Source organism: Microcaecilia unicolor, chromosome 12 (genome assembly GCF_901765095.1).
Source record: "Microcaecilia unicolor chromosome 12, aMicUni1.1, whole genome shotgun sequence".
Classification (NCBI taxonomy): Eukaryota; Metazoa; Chordata; class Amphibia; order Gymnophiona; family Siphonopidae; genus Microcaecilia; species Microcaecilia unicolor.
Window position 1 is genome coordinate 15,453,178 of NC_044042.1, and position 22,887 is coordinate 15,476,064.

At 45.2% G+C, this 22,887-nt stretch overlaps 1 protein-coding gene across 1 annotated transcript in view; it reads right to left on the bottom strand.

Moving 5' to 3' along the window:
• Positions 1-22,287, bottom strand: part of DENND2C (DENN domain containing 2C) — a 151,902-nt gene extending 129,615 nt beyond the window's left edge. Inside the window, exon 1 of the mRNA XM_030220812.1 lies at positions 22,183-22,287. The gene's annotated coding sequence lies outside the window, so the exon portion shown is untranslated. The remainder of the gene's footprint in view (positions 1-22,182) is intronic.
• Between the last annotated feature and the right edge of the window lie 600 nt (positions 22,288-22,887).

Here is a 22,887-nt window from a genome sequence, read left to right on the forward strand (position 1 = left end):
ACTTTTAGGCACCATTTACTGATTCTGGCCCTTAGTGCACATTTGTCAGGGGGCATACACATGGGCAGAGCGTAGGCATGTCATAAGCGTGTTGCCAAGCGATGCACACAACTTACTGGATAGCATGAGTTGTGCACATTGTATGGTGCAGTTAGATGCACCCACTTATGGCAGCCATTGGACCTGTCATATGTAGGCGTTGCCTGTATGGCTTTGTACCAGTATTCTATAACAGCTTAGGTGTGCCTTTAAGCCATTACAGAACTAGAACTAAGCACTCCTCTTTGTGATGCCAGTTTGTAGAATTGCTGCCATATAGATGCCTATCCAGCTTATAATTGAAAAAGAAAAACGCCTATATTGCGACCCAAATCGGGAGATAGACGTTTATCTCACAAAAACGAATAAAGCGGTATAATCGAAAGCCGAATTTGGACGTTTTCAACTGCACTCCGTCGCGGATGCGGACAAAGTTGATGGGGGCGTGTCGAAGGCGTGGTGAAGGCGGAACTGGGGCATGGTTATCGGGCGATCAGAGATGGGCGCCTTTCGCCGATAATGGAAGAAAAATATGCGTTTTTAGCGAGAATTTAGGGCACTTTTCCTGGACCCTGTTTTTCCACGATTAGGGCCCCAAAAAGTGCCCTAAATGACCAGATGACCACTGGAGGGAATCGGGGATGACCTCCCCTGACTCCCCCAGTGGTCACAAACCCCCTCCCACCACAAAATATGCCGTTTCACAACTTTTTATGTTCACCCTCAAATGTCATACCCACCTCCCTGGCAGCAGTATGCAGGTCCCTGGAGCAGTTATTAGGGGGTGCAGTGGACTTCAGGCAGGTGGACCCAGGCCCATCCCCCCCCCCCCCCACCTGTTACACTTGTGCTGGTAAATGGGAGCCCTCCAAACCGCCCCCCAAACCCACTGTACCCACATGTAGGTGCCCCCCTTCACCCCTTAGGGCTATAGTAATGGTGTAGACTTGTGGGCAGTGGGTTTTGAGGGGGATTTGGGGGGCTCAACACACAGGGGAAGGGTGCTATGCACCTGAGAGCTCTTTTACCTTTTTTTTTGTTTTTGTAAAAGTGCCCCCTATGGTGCCCCGTTGGTGTCCTGGCATGTGAGGGGGACCAGTGCACTATGAATCCTGGCCCCTCCCATGAACAAATGCCTTGGATTTATTCGTTTTTGAGCTGGGCGCTTTCATTTTCCATTATCGCTGAAAAACAAAAACGCCCAGCTCACAAATTGTCGAATAAAACATGGACGTCTATTTTTTGCAAAAATACGGTTCGGTCCGCCCCTTCATGGACCCGTTCTTGGAGATAAACGCCCATGGAGATAGACGTTTTCGTTCGATTATGCCCCTCTATGTATCTTTATAAAATATCAGCATAAATCCTGCCAAAATTGCACATAGATCAGCGCCCCCCAATCTTTCTGTGACCATGACCCCAATTCATGTGGCTGCAGAAAGCACATAACCCCTGGACAGTGTAGGACAATCGCATCCTATGGAGCACCTGCCCAGGTCAAGATTGTGACCCCCAGGTTGGGAAGCTCTGGCCTAATCTGAATGCATGGATATAATGCTTGTATTTAATATACAAATGAAGGTGATTGAACAGTATGGGGTTGAAGGGAGGCAGCGGTGCTGTGAGGGATTTTGAAAGTTGTGCCGATGGTTGAGAGAACACTTTTGGGCTCTCTTCCACTCTCTCCTCTCCTGCAGTCAGTACACATATTATTTTACAGCTAACCGCAGTTATTAGTAACTAAGTCTCATTGCATAAAATAGCACGAGTTAGTGGTAAAATAACACATCTTTAACTGTAGCCCACGTCGATAGCTGTACCCCTTAAATGGCTATAGTATAAATACCTCCTGAAATCTTTTAAATCACATTCCAACCAGAGGAAACACACAACTAAAGGGCTGATGACAGGAATCTTTTTTCTCTCTGGTAAGCATAGACTATTTGGCTAACAAATGTTGGCTTTAGAGTAGAAATGTGGTTAGCAATTAGATATATATTGACACTAAACTGCATTGCCAAAGTGCATTTTGAAATAATAATTGAATGCAGGCCCAGTGGTGTGGTAAAAGGTGTGGGAGTCCTAGTTTTGCATAAATTCCCCAGTCTCCCATTGTTGCTACTGTTCCTAAGGCAGTAAAACTCAGGAGTGTCACTTCAGTGACGTGCTTGGTCTCGTGATGGGAGGGGCGCTCACCAGGATATTTTTCAGCACCCTCCCTATTTTTAACTCAGACTGGCACTAATAGTAGTTTTGCCATGAAGAAAATGAGTAGCATAAGTAAAAGATGTAAGTGTATTAATTCATAAAATGGATTGTTACAAGATTAATATAAAACAAAAATGTGGTAGTGAAAGGGAATTTTAAAAATATGATTGACACTTGGAAGGAAAGAGAGGGTTAGTGGAGAGGAGAGGGGATATAGAGAGGGTTGGTGGAGTGGGATGGAAGGGATGGGAGATAGGAGGGGGGTTAAGAAGTATGTTAAAGGGCCCTGTTTACTAAGCCACTTGGAAGAAAAGACAGGGTTAATGGGGAGGAGAGGGGATATAGAGAGGGTTGTTGGAGTGGGATGGAAGGGGGTTAAGAAGCATGTTACAAAGGGCCCTATGGGTGTCTCTAGCATTAGCACGCGCTAAAAGGTTTGAGCGTCTACAGCACAGCTTAGTTAACAGGGCCCAAAATGTTTAAAACATTAAAAGCTTCCTGTGTTCTTGCATTGGACATCTGACATTATCCGGAAACTATGTGTTTATTGTTATGGGTTGACAATAAAAACAGATTTCAATTTAAAAAATCTGAAAAATCTCTTCTAACAAAAAAACTGTTTATATGCATTCTCAAGGAAAAATGCTTATTTTAGGCAATGTAATTAGGTCTTCAGCCCAAACTGCATATAGGGGCCCCTTTATTAAACCGCACAGGCGTCCTTTTACCAAGCTGTGGTAAAAAGGGCCCTGCAGTAGCAGTGGCAGCCGTTTTTACCGCAGCGGGTAAAAAGCCAGAAAAAAACACATGGTCATGTGGTAAGCTTGCAATTAGCATGTGGCCATGCGGGGGAGGAGCACTTACTGCCACCTACTGATGTGGCCCAATTACCGCTGGGTAAACCCTGCAGTATATATATTTCTTTTTGGAGACCACGTGATGCATTGAGGGAGTAAGACGTGCCGCCATGCTCTCTGAGGCTTCCACTCCCGCATAAACCTTGCTTTAAATCATCATCCCGAAAATTGATTCATCAATACGACGAGACCCTTTCTTAATGGACAAATATATCACTACAGTGACCGGAGATATGGTCAGCAAAGGTACTAAAAGAGAAAAAGAAAAAAATTCGTTCACCGGCGGTCAAGATGGACGGCCCAAAGCCGCATAACAGCCAGTCCTTCTCCACGGAACAGTTGCTGCAGTTAAACGCCGCGGTGGAAAACGCGATAGAACCTAAGCTGGACAATCTTTCCAAGCAGCTATCCAGTTTTGAAAAAACTTTAACGGACGTTGGTGCAAGACTGGGAGAGTTTGAACAGCGTGTATTAGCACTGGAAGACGCTGCCCCATTGATAGAGGCAGCGGCGGTACGACTGCAAAACATAGTACAAGAACTCATGGAGAAGATAGATGACCTATAGAATCGAATGCGGAGAGCGAATTTAAGGATAATTGGCTTTCCTGAGTCGTTCAGCAATAATGCATTTTCAGTGCTTGAAAAATGGCTTACCTCAGAGTTTGAGGTTTCGGATCACAACAGGCCATTATGTTTGGAGCAAGCTCTTTGAGTGGGCTGCCAACAAGATGGCCGACAGGAGCCATGTGCGGTTATAATGAAAATCCATAACTACACACATAAAATGGAGATTTTACATTGCTACAGATTGAAAGGAGGCAAAGTGCACTATGATGGGCATCCAGTGAAAATTTTCCAAGACTACTCTGCTGCCTTGCAAGAACGCAGAAGAAAATTCACGCCACTTTGTAGTCAACTACATGAGAAGAATGTCCATTTTATGCTTATTTACCAGCAACACTTAAAATACACAAGCAGGGACGTTGGCGGATTTTTGACAAGGTAGACGCCGCACAGGACTTTATAACCAAATGGACAGGAGGCGATCAAGTAATGTATGAATGCATGTGCCATGTTTGTGTGACTGAAACGCACGGGGGAAACTGTAAGCAATAGTGCAAACTTTATTATATAGCACGGGTGATGTAACGAACTCTGATGTGGGGAGTAGGACCTCAAGCACAAAGTGAGTTTCCGTATCCATTCTGTGGAGATGGATATTAATAGGGTTCGGAGGGAGAGGGAGGGTTAAAGGTTTGGCAGGGGAGTTACAAAGAGGAAGAGAAGGGCAAGGAAAAGGACAAGCGGAAGATCATTGGGAGGTCAAGCAGACAGAGAGGGGTTTGAAGAGGGGCGGCGTTATGTTACCATGGGAGGCTAGAACGAATGTGGAGGTCTAATTCAAAGTGAGACACCAGGAGAATTGGTACCGGGGTGAGGCTGGGCGCCCCAGGACAATTAGAGAAAACTGAGATTAGCAGAGTATCACTGTACACTAGGAAATGGTTAAAGTGTCGAAGCATAAGACACGTATTGTGTCATGGAATGTTGGGGGGGATTTCTTCTCCCATCAAGAGATCCAAAATAATAGCAGCCTGATTAGGCATAAAGCGGATATAGTCTGTTTACAGACTAGGCTCTCAGCAGAGGAACACTTGAAGTTACAACATAGGTGGGTGGGGAGTGTATACTGTTCTCCGGCAACTGGGCAGTGGGGAGGGGTAGCGATACTCATACATAAATCGGTAGCATGCCAAGGAAAGTTGTTAAGGATGGAGAAAGTAGGTACGTGGGAGTTCAACTCAACTTGCAAGGTAGGGAGCTAGTACTGGTGGCAGTATATGCTCCGGCAGTCCCTGACCAGGCTTTCTATTAGCGTTTGCGGGCGATTTGTCAACAGTGCGCGCAGATGCCAATAACTGTAGCCGGAGACATGAACTTGACATATGATTCATATCTAGATCAGACGAACGCCCAGTATCATAAAGCCCCAAGGTCTCCATCGATCCTGGAGACGTTTTGTTTAGCGCTAGATCTGGTACACCCTTGGCTCTTACTACACCCAGAGGAAGTGGATTTCACACACGCATCACAGGCGCATCAAACAATGTCAAGTTTAGATTACATTTTCACTTCCCAAGAGCTGTTCACCCAGGTATCAGCAGTAATAGGCCCAGAAAAAATATCAGATCATGTCATGATATGGATTGATGTGGGGGTGCCGCAACACTTTCAGCAAACGCCAGATTTCCGGCATATCTGTTTGCTTCCCAAGACTTTAACAAGCGTTTAACTGCCAAGTGGCAAGATTTTCTGGTGACAAATGGGCAACATATGGATGATCCCATTCTAATTCTCAGGGGAGAAATAATTGCATTTGTTAGTAATAAAAACAGACAAATAGCAAGAAGCATAATAGACCTTGAGCGCAAATTAAGAACACAAAAACGAAGTTACCAGAGGCGTAGCCTGGTTCTGATCTCAGGGGGAGCAGCCTTTTATAAAATAGGCGCCGGTTGGTGTCAGCAAGACAGCATTGTCTGTGTTGTTGCTCAGGTGCTATGGCGGGCAATGATTAATATAGGCTGTCTCTGTTGCATCCTGCCTACAAGAAAACAGTAAGTTACATCAGGAGGCAGGACGCCTCCTCTATTTTGAGGCCTCCTCTATTTTGGATCTCTATTTATTTATTTAGATTTTGGATCACAAGTAGCAGTAGTGGGATTTGAACCGGCCACCTCTGGATTGCAAGACCAGTGTTTAACCACTAGGCCACTCCACCACTCCTCCATTCCACTCTCTTGAAATTTGGCCATCCCTGTGGAGGGGGGGGGGGGCAGTATGCAGGTCTCTGGGGGGGGGGGGGGGGGGGTTGTGTGTGTCAGCGAAGGCATAACGAAGATGTGGGCGTCCTTCTTTCAAACATTTTGGACGTCCTCAACTGCCCCCCCCCCCCCTCAGGGATAGCCAAATTTCAAGGGAATGGAATAGAGTGGAGGAGTGGTGGAATGGCCAGAGCACTGGTCTTGCAATCTAGAGGTGGCTGGTTCAATTCTCACTGCTGCTACTTGTGATCCAAAATCCAAATAAATAAATAAAGAGGATATTGGAGGCATAGCAAAGGCATGGATGTCCTTCTCACAGAAACATCCACATTTTGGACATCCTCAACTGCCGTCGCTTCCCCTCCTTAGTAAGGAAATCGTGTGCAAATGAGCTAACAGCGAGCAGCTCATTTGCATGCAATTTCCTTCATGCAAGCCCGTTCCTTTCCGGATCGGTAAGGGAAGGCCCTTTTTACATTCAGTTAGTGGGACCAGTGCACTACGAATGCTGGCTCCTCCCATGACCAAATGGCTTGTATTTGGTCGTTTCTGAGATGGGCGTCCTTGCTTTCCATTATCACCGAAAACGGGGAACGACCATCTCTAAGGTCGACCTAAATTTCATGATTTGGGCGTCCCCGACCGTATTATCGAAACAAAAGATGGACATCCATCTTTTGTTTCGATAATATGGGTTGCCCCGCCCCTTTAAGGGGGCCGTCCTTAGAGATGGGCGCCCCCGTTCGATTATCCCCCTCATAGTAACATAGTAGATGACGGCAGAGAAAGACCTGTACGGTCCATCCAGTCTGCCCAACAGATAACTCGTATACACTACTTTATGTGTATACCTGACCTTGATTTGTATCTGCCATTTTCAGGGCACAGACCATAGAAGTCTGCCCAGCACTAGCCCCGCCTCCCACCATCAGTGCTGCCACCCGATCTCTACTAAGCTTCTGCGGATCCATTTCTTCTGAACAGGATTCCTTTATGTTTATCCCACGCTTTTTTGAATGCCGTCCTAGTCTGGTGCTAATGGCCTCTAGTGGCCGCATTTGCTTCTGAACATCTTGTTTAGGCACAGTAAGTATAATGTGCTGCCTGGCTAATGCTTCTACACCCATTACTAAAAGCACTTAACACACAGTTTACCATTCAGTAACTCCTAAAATACTAAAAAGGCCTTAACGCATTCTGCATTAGACATTAGTTTCAAGTCTCAAGTTTATTTAATGCTTTTCATATAATTCATTAGAAAACCTTCTGAGTACAAATTTTAACTAATAAACAAAATAGAAAGCAGAAGAGAAATTCCAATCCAAATAGCATAGAAAGTAGAACAGTCTATAGCAGATCCAGTGGTAGTAGTAGTAATGATTTTGTGACTGACTCTGCCAAGTACCAGAGGCGTAAACTCTGAACATTTACAGTTTACCACATGTTAAAGTGCTTAACGCTGTTAGCTGAAGAGTCCCGAAGTGTAACTGTCCTATACGGTATAAATATTCAACCAACAGCTAATAACACTGCTCTCAATAGATATGCTCACTCCGAAGCCAATTTGTGGTTGCTTCAGGGCAGTACAGTTTGATGCAAAGCAGTTCACTGTAATGCAAATAAAAGTGTGATTTATATCATCCCAAATGATTGAAGGTGATCTTTTATTCATTCCTTATAACATATTGGGGCTCTTTTACTAAGCTGCGCTAAAAAGTGGTCTGCTGCATCCCCAGCGTGGGACTTTCCCCCAAGCTGAAGCCACTTTTAGCACAACAGTAAAATGGCCCCATTTTCCATTTTTACTATTAATGGCCATGCGCTAATTTCCCCATTAGCATATCAGCACTTGCTGACACCTATTTTCTAAGCAGTACACGTGCTGCCGTTTTGCCATGTGTCAAACCAGGACTACCACCGGGCTACTGCTGCGCACATCCATTTCCGGTGCACCAGGTTAGTGAAGGAGCACTTACCATCACCTAAATAGGTGGCAGTATGGGTTCTTCCTGGAAATGTCCGCGCGCCAATTCCTGCGATTACTGCAGGGCCATTTTTTTGGGCTGAAACAACCTTTTACCTGCTGCGGCAAATCTACGTGCCAACGCCACTGCAGGCCCCCTTTTACTGCAGCTTGGTAAAAGGGGCCCTAAGTGCAGCAATAGAGCTGTGCTAACCGATTAGCCCAGTACATGCCTACTCTCTGCCTCAGACATGCCTCCAGCGTTAAAAAATAAAATCAATTTTTTTAGCATGTGGGAAGCACACAATGATTCCAAAACTGCCACGGGATGCCTGACCACACCCTGTGGTAGTGGTTTTAATCCTATGGTAAGCACGTATTAATGCTTACTGCAGCTTAGTAAAAGGGCCCCTTAATCTGATCTAACCTAGCAACAGAATACATTACATAATATAAAATGACTGGTCTAAAAACAGTTAAATCATTCACAATGGATATAACAATTATTCCTCACATATTAATATGAAAAATAGTGCAAAAATAGGTTAGATCGAATTTAGAGCCCTGTTTACTAAGGTGTGCTAGTGTTTTTAGCAAGCACTAATGCAAGAGACACATAGGAATATATGGGTGTCTCTAGCATTAGCGAATGCTAAAAATGCTAGCGCACCTACAACACGGCTTAGTAAACAGGGCCCTAAATGTTAAAAGGAATGAATGAAAGATCATTTTCATTTGTTTGGGATGATGTTCATTCAGGAAGTCTTGTTTTTAGACCAGTGATGTTATTACCTATTGATTACGGCTGATTGAATATATATGCCATATACAGCAATTACACCGAGATCTTTTCCTCCACAAAAAAAAATATATATATATTTTAATTTGGAAAGTTCTGTGATTTTTTTTGTGGGGGGGTAATTCCAGCTGTAATTTGTGTGTTTGTTTTTTTTGTTTATTTTCTGCTCTATTTTGGATTAGCAGTAAACAAAAAAAAAAAGACAAGCTAGACCAGAAAAAAAATTTCTGTACAGAGGTGAATTATAAAAATTGTATCACCAGTAATTACTATAATATGAAAATATAGAGGCCTTTTTATGAAGCTGAGCTAGTCAATGGGCTTAGAGCACACTTACACAGGTCTTTCCAATGCACTAAGGGGTCTTTTTAATAAGCTGCTGTAAAAGGGAACATGCGCCAGCGTCAGCGCATGTGTTTGACACGCGCTGAGGCCCACTTTTACCACAATGGGTAAAAGGATGTCTTTTTTTTTCTGGAAAAGAACTGGTCGTGCAGTAAATGAACCACTTGCCGCATGGCCATTTCGGGGGGGGGGGGTGCACTTACTGCTACCCACTGAGGTGGTGGTAAGGGCTCACACGCTAACCCAGCAGTAACCTGGCAGCACACGGCGCTGTTCGATTACCGCTGGGTAAGCACTGGCGCTACAAAAATAGAAAATACTTTTGTAGCACCAAAAAATAGCACACATTGGGCGTGAGAACTACTACCGGGCTCCTGCAGTAGCCCGGCGGTAGTTCTGGATTGGCTCGCAACAAGCCTGTTGCCATGTGCCAACCCTTTAGTAAAAGGGTCCCTGAGCCCATTTCTAGCACAGACATAAAACAGCCTTCTTTAGTTTTTCCTAGAAATGTGCCTTGAATACCCACTCCTTTTGTGGATTGCTATGGATGAATGTATATATATTTTCCTTTGAATGAGGCTTATTTGCCTGCTATTGTAATATTTCTTATTTCATCTTGTTCTCTTTATCAAGTGATTTTTCTTGGTGTAATACTCAAATTTATTTATAACAATAAAGTTTTAAAAAAATAGCCTTCCTTCTAATTGTTGAATTTCTGGCCATGCATTGTTACCATTAGCATGCGGCCATTTTAAAAAATTAAAATGTGTGAGAACTTCCTGACTTCTAGTTTGGAGGCAGTAAGGGCTCCCAGTTGTCTGCATTTTTCAGTTAACATGTGCTATCAGTGCGCTAGCTGAATAGCGCTTCCATGCCCATTCTCTACCTCTTAAATCCAAAAAAACAACACTCCACAAAAAAACTAGATATAGAGGGAAATTCTCAATGTCCCTCCATGATGAACAATAATGATGGTGAGTCAGTATTCTCTCATACAAAACTTTATTCTTCATACAAAATTGTCCTTTCAATTCAACTTGCTTGAGATATTACAAGCTTTAAATCGGACCCATCACCAACATGGTCCACGTTTCGGAGACCTGCATCAGGGCATATGTCCTAAAACATTACAAGCATACAATTAAAGGATGTCCAAAATAAATCACAAATCCCTTACATATAACAACACATACCTCAATGTGACTCAGCGTTAGTCGAAACATACATTCTTCAAAATGGCGCCTGGACCAGTTGACCTCTTTCTGTCGCTCAACTTATCCTATATAATAATTTGGACCTCTGCATTTCTGTCTGGCTGCCTGGGTTCGTAACACAGTTCCTATTGGTCCGCCTTGGGGATGACGTCACAGGGCAGACCAATGGGAAGTGACAGGGAAGGGACCACAGCAGCAGCCACTGGAGGTGAGTAACCAAACGCCTCCCCCCCTGAGTTCCATGATCCCCAACCTCCCTCCCTCCCTCCTTCCACTCCCATCGCCCGAGTTCCACGGGCCGCAACAGCCCCACTGCTGTTTGAGTTCCACGCCCCCCCTCTCCTCCCATTTCCGCCATCCAGCGCCTCCTTCCGTCTCTGTGGCCTCTGAGTGCAAGGAGGATGTGTGCGGGTGCCCCAGCCCTTCGTACGTGGCAGCTGCTGTTTAAAAGGTTTTACCTCCTGCTCGGCCGGCAACACTCAAGTCCAGCAAGTATAGACGCCGCTTCAGACAGGCTGTGGTTCGCTGTTCCTGTGGTCCCGCCCTTCTGCAAACAGGAAATGAGGGCGGGACCAGAGGAACAGCGAACCACAGCCTGTTTGAAGCGGCATCTATACTTGCTGGACTTGAGTGTTGCCGGCCGAGCAGGAGGTAAAACTTTTTAAACAGCAGCTGCCACGTACGAAGGGCTGGGGCACCCGCACACGTCCTCCTTGCACTCGGAGGCCACAGAAACAGAGGGAGGGAGGCACTGGGCAGCGGAAATCGGAGGGGGGGGGGGTCCTGAGACAAGAGAGAGGAGGGAGGGGGAGGGATGGAGGTCCTGAGATGAGAGGGAGGAGGGGGAGGGGCCCTGGAACTTTGCTAGCGCCCGTTTCCTTTCTGTTGGAAACGGGTCTCTTTTACTAGTTTATTCAGATTTTGCTCACACCTTTTTCAGTAGTAGCTCAAGGTGAGTTACATTCAGGTACTCTGGATACTCTGAACATCCCACTAAGTAAAATTTGTTTCACCCTCCAAGCCTAGGCCTGTCTCACTTGCCTAGGTAATCTTTTCCAGCATCATAATTTCTCAACATTAGTACAGTAGAAGAAAAAAAAATTGCAAGGGTCTTGTCCAGGCAAGCTCAGGATGTTAATCTTGTCTAGTCTACTCTCAGTTTCTGTTTGGAACAAGATCATCAAGGGAATAGCACAGAATGTTGCAGGTTTCACCATAACAAAGTTCAGACGTTAATGGATACATTCCTCATGCTGAAGAAGTGACTTCTTTGTGTCACTTATTTTAGGACCATATACAGAAGTCTGTTTACATAGAGAGTGATTTTATTAGACCCGTGATACAGGCGGTGTCTCTGTCAAAACACGGACCGGTGTTGGGTCTATGTATGGTGCTTTGAATTAAAGACTATTTTCCTTACACGTGTGGAGCTCTGTGCCTTCCTCTGCTCCTTTGGGATTCTATTCCAGGTAAACATATCTACCATGGCCTATAGATTTCAGAGATTGGGGATTGTTTATGCTTCCAACCCAACAGAAGTTGGAAAGAATTATACAAAAGGAGTCCAGATTGTCTGTCTGTGCCTTGGAGCAAAAAACCTCGTCAAACATTTAACAGAATGGGAGTCCTCAGTAAAAGGGGAGACAGGGGTCCTGACAAGACAGAGCCTGAAGCTCCAGCACCCTCCTGGTCAAAGAAATTGCTACCAGGAAAATCACTTTCAGAGTGAGGTCCTTAATCGAGATAGTCTGCAGAGGCACAAAGGGTGGACCTGAGAGCATAATCAGCACTTAATTTAAATCCCAAGCGGGAACAGACCCACACACAGGAGGATGCAAACCAGTGACCCCCCTTCAGAAACCAAGCAATGTCCCCCATAAGTGGTGAGGGAAAGGCCCATGATTCTGCCTTGGAAGCAAGAGAAAACTGCCAACTGGACTTTAAGCAAGTTCAGCGCCAAGCCCTTGTCAAACCCCCTGCTAAAGGAACCCCCCCAGTACCTCAGGAATCTGTGCCTTCCATTAGACCACACCAGCTCTCAAAAACCTTCTAAACCCAGATGTAGGCCAAAGAAATGGAAGACTTATGGGCCTTAAGCAAGGTGGAGATCACAGCAAGTGAGAACCCTTTTTCTCACTAAACACTACCTTTCAAGGACCAGAACGTAAGCCAGAAGGGATCCAGATCCTCCACTTCCATTGGATCCTGCATGAGCTAGCCCCAACCCTGGGGGAGTGGATTATCTACTAACAGATGAATCAGTTCCTCATACTACGATCTTCAAGGCCGATCTAGGGCCACCAGAAGCACCACAAAAGGATGTCATTCTAGTCTGCAAGCACCCAGCCTATCAGAAGCCATGGTGGGAAGACATACAATGGCTCCTCTGTGGGGCACTATTGAACCACTGCATCTATCCCCTGTGAAACTGTCTGTCTCCGGCAACTGAAGAAACGCTCTAGCTTGCCACTGCTGACCAAGGTCATGAGGTCAAAGACCAGCTGCTGCCACTAGTCCGAGAGAAGCTGAAAGGCTGCCTGCCCCAACTCCCGCTCCTCCGGATTCAGCAGGTATCAATTGAGGAAGTCTGCTTGAACCTTGTTTTTGCCAGCTATATGGATTGCTAACAAGGCCACCAGATCCACACCTCTGCCCACCGAAAAAGGGCAGCCACCTGACTCCTGGTGCCACCCTGCTTATTGATATTATCCACTGCCGTGGCACTGTCCACCATCACTCAGACCATTCTCCCGTGAACCGGGGGCAGGAACCCCATCAGAACTAACCTGACCACCCAGGTCTCCAGGTGGCTGATGGACCAAGAGGACTGCAGATGGGACCATCTCCCCTGCACCACTTTGCCCAAACAGTGATCTCCCAACCAAGGAAACTTGCATCTGTGGTGACCACCACCCAATCTAATGGGTCCAACAGGACCCAACAGAGAAGATGACTGGGATTGTCCCACCAGTCCAGACAGCTCTGCACTCTGGAAGGATGTGGTAGCTAGTAGTCAAAATCCTGACATGCCAGTATCCACTGAGACAAGAGGGCCATCTGAATAGGGCACATGTGAGTCAGTACCCAAGGCATCACCTCCAGGGTTGCTGAAATGGAACCCAAGAGCTGAAGATAATCCCAGACCCTGGGAGACCACAAAGACTGCACTTCTGGACCTGAGGTTCCGCTATGCACTCCTCTAGAAGGAAATCTGCTCCCCTCGCCATTTCAAAGCAGACACCCAGATACTCCACGGTCTCCCCAGAAAGGATCATGTCCATTCTATTTCTGTGCAGTTTTAAGGGCCAGTTAACTTTTGTTTAATACACTAAATATAAATGTAGAATGAGTTGCATCTACAGTGGTGGAAATAAGTATTTGATCCCTTGCTGATTTTGTAAGTTTGCCCACTGACAAAGACATGAGCAGCCCATAATTGAAGGGTAGGTTATTGGTAACAGTGAGAGATAGCACATCACAAATTAAATCCGGAAAATCACATTGTGGAAAGTATATGAATTTATTTGCATTCTGCAGAGGGAAATAAGTATTTAATCCCTCTGGCAAACAAGACCTAATACTTGGTGGCAAAACCCTTGTTGGCAAGCACAGCGGTCAGACGTCTTCTGTAGTTGATGATGAGGTTTGCACACATGTCAGGAGGAATTTTGGTCCACTCCTCTTTGCAGATCATCTCTAAATCATTAAGAGTTCTGGGCTGTCGCTTGGCAACTCGCAGCTTCAGCTCCCTCCATAAGTTTTCAATGGGATTAAGGTCTGGTGACTGGCTAGGCCACTCCATGACCCTAATGTGCTTCTTCCTGAGCCACTCCTTTGTTGCCTTGGCTGTATGTTTTGGGTCATTGTCGTGCTGGAAGACCCAGCCACGACCCATTTTTAAGGCCCTGGCGGAGGGAAGGAGGTTGTCACTCAGAATTGTACGGTACATGGCCCCATCCATTCTCCCATTGATGCGGTGAAGTAGTCCTGTGCCCTTAGCAGAGAAACACCCCCAAAACATAACATTTCCACCTCCATGCTTGACAGTGGGGACGGTGTTCTTTGGGTCATAGGCAGCATTTCTCTTCCTCCAAACACGGCGAGTTGAGTTCATGCCAAAGAGCTCAATTTTTGTCTCATCTGACCACAGCACCTTCTCCCAATCACTCTCGGCATCATCCAGGTGTTCACTGGCAAACTTCAGACGGGCCGTCACATGTGCCTTCCGGAGCAGGGGGACCTTGCGGGCACTGCAGGATTGCAATCCGTTATGTCGTAATGTGTTACCAATGGTTTTCGTGGTGACAGTGGTCCCAGCTGCCTTGAGATCATTGACAAGTTCCCCCCTTGTAGTTGTAGGCTGATTTCTAACCTTCCTCATGATCAAGGATACCCCACGAGGTGAGATTTTGCGTGGAGCCCCAGATCTTTGTCGATTGACAGTCATTTTGTACTTCTTCCATTTTCTTACTATGGCACCAACAGTTGTCTCCTTCTCGCCCAGCGTCTTACTGATGGTTTTGTAGCCCATTCCAGCCTTGTGCAGGTGTATGATCTTGTCCCTGACATCCTTAGACAGCTCCTTGCTCTTGGCCATTTTGTAGAGGTTAGAGTCTGACTGATTCACTGAGTCTGTGGACAGGTGTCTTTCATACAGGTGACCATTGCCGACAGCTGTCTGTCATGCAGGTAACGAGTTGATTTGGAGCATCTACCTGGTCTGTAGGGGCCAGATCTCTTACTGGTTGGTGGGGGATCAAATACTTATTTCCCTCTGCAGAATGCAAATAAATTCATATACTTTCCACAATGTGATTTTCCGGATTTAATTTGTGATGTGCTATCTCTCACTGTTACCAATAACCTACCCTTCAATTATGGGCTGCTCATGTCTTTGTCAGTGGGCAAACTTACAAAATCAGCAAGGGATCAAATACTTATTTCCACCACTTTAGGTGGCAGCACCACACATTGTTAAAGCAGGGCAGAATTCTGTGCATTCTTCAGTAGTTTTACAGCAGTTTTTATTCTTATCCAATGATACAACAGGGGAAGTTTACAATTTATGACACGCATTTGGAGAGCAGCCATTGCCCCATTTAAGTCCACCAGCTATACCACATCGCTACATTTGGATTTGGATTTTGGATCAAGCTCGTGCCTCTTCAGTAGCAGCACAAGACTAGTATGTACTTTCCTGTCCCCATAAGGGAATACAATCTAAGGGGCCCATTTATGAAAATGGAAGTGCGTCAAAATGAAAATAACCGTGCATTTTCCGTGCAGCCATTGACCTAGCGGTAAAGACTCACAGGGTAACCAAGCGGTAATGACCTACGCATGCCAAATGCCACTTGGCGCACATCCGTTACGCGTGCCCGACAATAAAAAATATTTTTCAGATACGCGTATCGGACGCACGCCAAAAATGAAATTACCACAAGAGCCACGCGGTAGTCGGGCAGTAACTCCATTTTGGCGCACATAGACACTTATGTGGCTTAGTAAAAGGACCCCATAGTTTTTGAAGAGGTAGATTTGAAAGGAAGGCAACGATATGTTTGTGATTAGCTGTAGAATTTTTTGAAGAGGTAGGTTTTCATTTCTTTTCTGAAGTGGAGGAGATTTCTGACGCTTCTTACGGTTTTATCGAGTTCCACCATTTGGAACCCAGGTAGCTAAATCCTGCTGTGTAGATAATTTTGTAGATGGTGTTTTTGCAGTTGGGTAGATGCAAGAGTAGGTAGTTTCTGTTTTCAGGGCTGGCATTTCTTGAGGATAGTTCAATTTAAGCATATATTTAGGTGCTATTCTGAATAGTATCTTGAAAATTAGGGTGCTTGCTTTGAAAAATATTCTTGCCTTGACTGGTAGCCAATCGGGCTCATTTTCAAAGCACTGAGCCTCCCAAAGTTCCATAGAAACCTATGGAACATAGCCTCCCAAAGGGCTTTGAAAATATGCCTCAATGTAGGGCCTCTTTTACAAAGCCGAGGTACCGATTCCTGGTGCGGCAAATGAGAGGAAGCCCATTCAATTCTTATGGGCTTCCTCTCATATGCCGCACAGAAATCACTAGTGCGGCTTTGTAAAAGAAGCCCGTAGTGCGCTAAGAAATGTCTTATGTTTTAATCAAAACTTGACATACTGCCCTTTCTTCAATAAGGTCAAAGCAGTGAACAATAGAAAAGTAATTCAATAAAAGTTAGAAAAGGATGCAATCATCAAGAGAGCAGGGAAAAAAAAACCACATTCCTATGCTTCCTGGGTTCTACTATACAGACAGGTCATAAATCATATTTAGGACATATTCAAGGCAAAACATTGAAAGCTACATTAAAAAAAAAAAAAAAAAGAGTTTTAAGTAACTCTTGAAAACAAGTAAAGGAAACCTCTGCTCTGATACCTGGGAGCAAATTATTCCAAAAATATGGGGCCAAAAAATGAAACGCAGACTTCCTAGTAGTGTCATAGCGAGCATGCCTAGGGGAAGGTAGGACCAAACGATGGGAATCAATGGAACAAAAGGTACAGGATGGGCTATAGAGAATGAGTAGAGAAGAAAGGTACGAGGGCTTGCCGGTGTGCAGGACCTTGTGGGTAAGAATGAGTGTCTTGTATTGTGATCGAAATTTCACTGGACATGCTAAGCTCTTTTTTTTTTTTGGTACATTTGTACCCCGCACTTTCCCACTCATGGCAGGCTCAATGCGGCTTACATGGGGCAATGGAGGGTTGAGTGACTTGCCCTGAGTCACAAGGAGCTGCCTGTGCCTGAAGTGGGAATCGAACTTAGTTCCCCAGGACCAAAGTCCACCACCCTAACCACTAGGCCACTCCTCCACTGTTGCTACTATCTGAGATTCTACATGGAATGTTGCTATTCCACTAGCAACATTCCATGTAGAAGTCGGCCCTTGCAGATCACCAATGTGGCCGCGCAGGCTTCTACATGGAATGTTGCTAGTGGTATAGCAACATTCCATGTAGAATCTCCAATAGTAGCAACATTCCATGTAGAATCTCCAATAGTATCTCTTTTATTTTTGTTACATTTGTACCCTGCGCTTTCCCACTCATGGCAGGCTCAATGCGGCTTACATGGGGCAATGGAGGGTTGAGTGACTTGCCCTGAGTCACAAGGAGCTGCCTGTGCCTGAAGTGGGAATCGAACTCAGTTCCCCAGGACCAGAGTCCACCACCCTAACCACTAGGCCACTCCTCCACTAGCCCAGACATCAAAAAGAGAGATTTCCTATTCGCTTTATTTCTGGCCATGTGCTAATGGAGCCATTTAAAAAAATTACTGTTAAATCCAGCTGTTACCACACATGTTATGGACATGCTAACCAGTTACCACAGTGGTATTATCAGCTTGCTAGCTGATTAGTGCATTCACATCTATTTTCCAACCCCCTCCAGAAAACATTTTTTTTAAATAATTAACACAGCACACACAGATGGCAAAACTAACACTGATGACTTTAGAATGTCCAGTGTTGTCATTTTTGCTGCATTAGGCATGCAACTAACTCAGGACCCTTTATTACATCTTAAGAATTATTTTATTCTAGGTCCAAAAATAACATATTTCATGTGTTAATGTTTAATACAAATAAATATTACTGAAACTAAATTATCAAATGATACTGTAACAGTTAAGTGCATGTCACTTATCTTAAAAACAAGTCATACTAAACTCTTCATGTTGATACCTTTTCTTCTATTTGGTGCACACCTAATCTCTCCAAAATTTAAGGTTTCTTTCCACAGCCACTTTTTTCATGAGGAGTATTCCCTTTGGGATTACATCAAGCGTGTGACCATCTATACGTCATTTGAAAATTCCTTTGTTTGAATATCAGAAAACGCCCTATTGTCATTTTTAAAAAATAATAATAATGTAAAGGTCAAAAAACATATTTCCTGACTAGGCTATGAAACAGCAGCCATACAATGAACTAAAAAAATCTACTGGATGCAAGCTTCTATTTCCCTGTACATGACAGTAGAGAAAGCTAAGAAACAATAGCCTAATTTAAGGGTGTAGTAAATACTGCATTTGAATGTGGTTTGTTTTAAACTCTCCTGTACCCTCTTAGAGCATTCAATTCTTTTGTGAATGCTCAGGATCACTAACACATACAAATACACTACCAGCATCCAGATACTCACATGGTAAAAATTACTCCAGGGGTTTCAAGCAAAAGAGAAACCACAACATTAGAAGCCAAAATTACAGATCTCTCCATTCTGCAAACCTCAGCTCTTCTCCCTTAAGACTGCAAAACCCACTGCCATGGTAAGACATTCAGCTGAGAAGCAGAGATTACTGTCTGTGACATCGATAGAAATCAAACAAAATAAAACATGGAAAAGAAAATAAGATGATACCTTTTTTATTGGACATAACTTAATACATTTCTTGATTAGCTTTCGAAGGTTGCCCTTCTTCCTCAGATCGGAAATAAGCAAATGTGCTAGCACTCCTCTACCTGTCTGTGACATAAATTCTGACAATACAGCTCTTGCGGTGCTGGAGGCACAAGAGAGATGGGGACTAGTCCCTGATTTTTTTTGTAATGGAACCTTTTCCCCCATCAATCTTGGGACTCTGTCTGAAAATGTCTCCTTGGGGGCCCTTAATCTGAACTTATGCCACTGCTTTCTGTGCTTGTTTATATATACCAGACGTTTTTGGCTAGGTTTCTCCAGTGACTGTTGTCTCGCAAAGACACACAAACTATAAGAAAGAGAAATGCATGACTAAGCAAGCTCTTGTACTACATCTCTTTATGTCAGGCCAATTTAAAAAAATCATAACTTGCTATGACTCCAGTTTGTTTTCCTTCATGAGACTAATGTAAACTCCGGTAAACTGAAAACCTTTACTGACAAGCAAATTTTGAAAAATCAGTTTAATATACATGAACTTCAACTATTGCACACAAACTGACAAATTATGTTTATGCAAATTATACACCACATTAAAAAAAAACTTCACAGAAATGCAGAAAGTTTGATAAACACAGAGGATCACTATATATAAAAAGGACAGAATCCAGCTAAAGTAAAACTTAAATGACCTCATAACTGGAGTGAGCTTTGCCAGCAGCTTCAGATGTTGGAAAGTAGGACCAATGCCTGGAAGACTTCTGGGTCCCGTAAATGGCGAAAAATAGATCAGGATCAAGGCTGGAGTGGGCTTCCACAGCAACTGCAGTACTTGGGAAGTAGGACCACTGTCGGGCAGACTTCTAGGGTCTGTACCCCAAAATTGGCAGGGAGAGACAGAGATAGGCTCATTTTCAAAGACATAGGGCTAGATTTACTAAGCGATGCTATGGGCGCGTTAGCATTTTTAACGCATGTAAACGGTGAACGCGCGTTAAACGCTAACGTGCCCACAGACATGTATAGGTAAAATTTACAGATAAGTTAAAAACGCTAACGCACCTAGGGCCGGTCCTAGGGTCTCTGGTGCCCCCTGCAGACTATCAGTTGGCGCCCCCCCCCCCATCTCCTTTCTCTTTTCTGCCACCCTGCCCCTGTCCAGCGATTCTCCTTCACCCCCATCCCCCTCCCATTTATGGCCACCTGCCCGCCCTCTTCTCCCCCCAACATCCCCCTTTTTCTTCTTGCCACCCTGCGTGGTTTAAGTCTTTTTTAATTTACCTCTGTCCCAGTGGCCGCATCATTTCAAAGCCATGCCCGTCTCTAGCCTTCCCTCCCTTCGTGAGTTCGTTCCCTCAGAGTCCCGCCCTCGAGGAAATGACATCAGAAGGCGGGACTCTGCAGGAACAAACTCACGAACGGAGGGAAGGCTAGAGACGGGCAGGGCTTTGAAATGATGCGGCCGCAGGGACGGAGATAAATAAAAGCTTTAAACCGCCAAGGGCGGCGCGGTATAGCGGCGCAGCACCCTTGAAGGCAGGCACCCCCCTGCGGTGCGTACCCCGCTTACCGGGTTTGACCGGCCCTGAACGCACCTTAGTAAACATACCTCATAGAGACTTACAAAGTTAAATTAATCCAGAATTAATCTCCATCATTAAGCTAGGACAGGGGTGGGGAACATTTAGAGGGCTGCATGAATGTCAGTACTATCCCTCGGGCTACAACACTATGGGGACCTTGTACTAAGCTGCAGCAAGCACTAATGTGTTCTTAACCACTGGGTTAAAAGCACTATTGCAGGGAGCACTCAGGTGTCACACAGTAGTTTTGGGATCAGCGTACACTTCCCATGTGCTAAAAAACAGAATTTATTTTTTAGCGCTGGGGGTGTGTCTGAGGGGATGGAGAGAAGCCATATTCTGCACTAATTGGTTAGCGCAGCTACGCTGCCGCACACTAACCAATTAGCGAAGAATTAGTGCACGAACCCTTTACCTCCTAGAAAATAGGTGTTGGTAAGTGATTTCATAGCTAAGGAAGAGCGACTGATAGTTTCAGCCCAGGACAACGGATTATGGATGAGATGGTTTACAGCTGGCATAGAAAACAAAAATGGTACATCAGATATCTGTAAATTCTGTAAGAAAGAGCTGGAAACAGCATCTCGTAAACTGCGACGTTCTGATAGCAGAAAATTTCTACACAGAACAGCACAAGGTGGAACATCTCATTCATTGCAAACTTTGCAAACAATACATGACTGTACCATAAAAGCACTGGGATCATAACCCTAAGAGAACTGTGGAGAATGAAGAGATTCTGATCACCTATGGCATCCCAATCTTCACCAAACAAAACAAACAAAAAAAAATAATCTGGGTGCAAGGAAGCCAGACAGTGGCAAAAGAGGAAAGACCCCAGAGCAGCACTGATCATAAAGGTGTCAGTCTCGGGTGACTCCATAAATTGCGTAGAGAGGAAGATCCTCAAGTAGCAAGAAATGTAGTCTGAGGCCAAGTAAATGGGGAACATTTCTGCATCTTTCTTCCATGTCCTTAATTAAAATTAATTTTCAAGCACAATAAGTTTTCTATACAGGTTACATCTTATGAACTCCAGAAAGGCACTCTCTTTAGCACAATGCAATTACTACAGCAAGCTTTACCAGTAACTTTGGGAGACAGAGATCTTACTCCACATACCCTGGGGCTTTGATGTGAGCTTTGCTGCCACAGTATGTGCAAAACTAACTTATTTGCAGACTTTGCCTACCCACCACCACCAGAGTGACACACATCCTCTGTGATACACACACTGACCTGTGAAGCAGAAAAGCATTTATAGAATATACAAACACACAAAGTGACACGCACCTCTGTAACAGGGACATGCAGACACAGGTACTGATCTGTGAAGCAGGGGCACGGACGGACACACACACACACTCTGTAACAGGGACACACAGATTCAATCACATACACACGGTGACCTGTGCAGCAAGGACACACACACTCTGTAACAGGGACACACAGATTCAATCACACACACGGTGACCTGTGCAGCAGAAAAGCATTTATAGAATATACAAAAACACAGAGTGACACGCACCTCTGTAACAGGGACATGCAGACACACGTACTGATCTGTGCACGGACCGACACACACACACACTCTGTAACAGGGACACACAGATCCAATCACATACACACACTGACCTGTGCAGCAGAAAAGCATTTATAGAATATACAAACACACAGAGTGATACGCACCTCTGTAACAGGGACATGCAGACACAGGTACTGATCTGTGAAGCAGGGGCACGGACGGACACACACACACACTCTGTAACAGGGACACACAGATCAAATCACACACACACACACACACACTGACCTGTGCAGCAGAAAAGCATTTATAGAATATACAAACACACAGAGTGACACGCAGACATACGTATTGATCTGTGCACGGACCGACACACACACACACACTCTGTAATACGGACACACAGATTCAATGATGCGCACGCTGACCTGTTACTTCCTGTAATAACAAGGACAACACGCAGCTACACGTACTACAGCTCGGTCTCTGTACGGGGTCGACGCCTCCTGGGTGACTCCCGGAGCCCCCGGGGCTCGCGTGATCACACGCAGCCCCTCCTCCAGTCTCCCTTCTCCGCGCGCAGCATAACCCACATAAGAATCCCAAGAGAGCGCGCGGGTGTACCCCCGTCCCCACCCCCTCCTCAACCGTCACCCCGCAGAACGCACGAGCCGCTTACAGCAAAAATCCACTTCAAGTGCACGCGATGGAGATGACCGCCGCGCGCGCACGTCACCGCCCCCTCCTCCTCCTCCTCCTCCCGCCCAGTCCGTCCGCTCGTTGCCTGCGCGAGACTAGAGCCACCACCAGGTTCAGACCACAACAGCGCGCGCTACTCCTTGGCGGGACGCGGCCTCCGGCAGCATAAGGAATTTGCACATCCGGGGGGGGGGGGGGGTGAGGCGCAAACAGTGACACTTTGTCCACCGTAGGAGATGCTAAACCCTCTCCCTGACGGCTTTTCTATAAAGTAAACTATGCCAAAATATTTCACAGGACCCCAAAGTCATCCACAAAGGAAAGATATTCAACATAAAGGGATCTTTCACTTGCTCATCTTCCAATGTGGTATATATCATTCAGTGTAAAAAATGTAACGAAGGATGCTATATTGGAGAAACAGGCCAGATGCT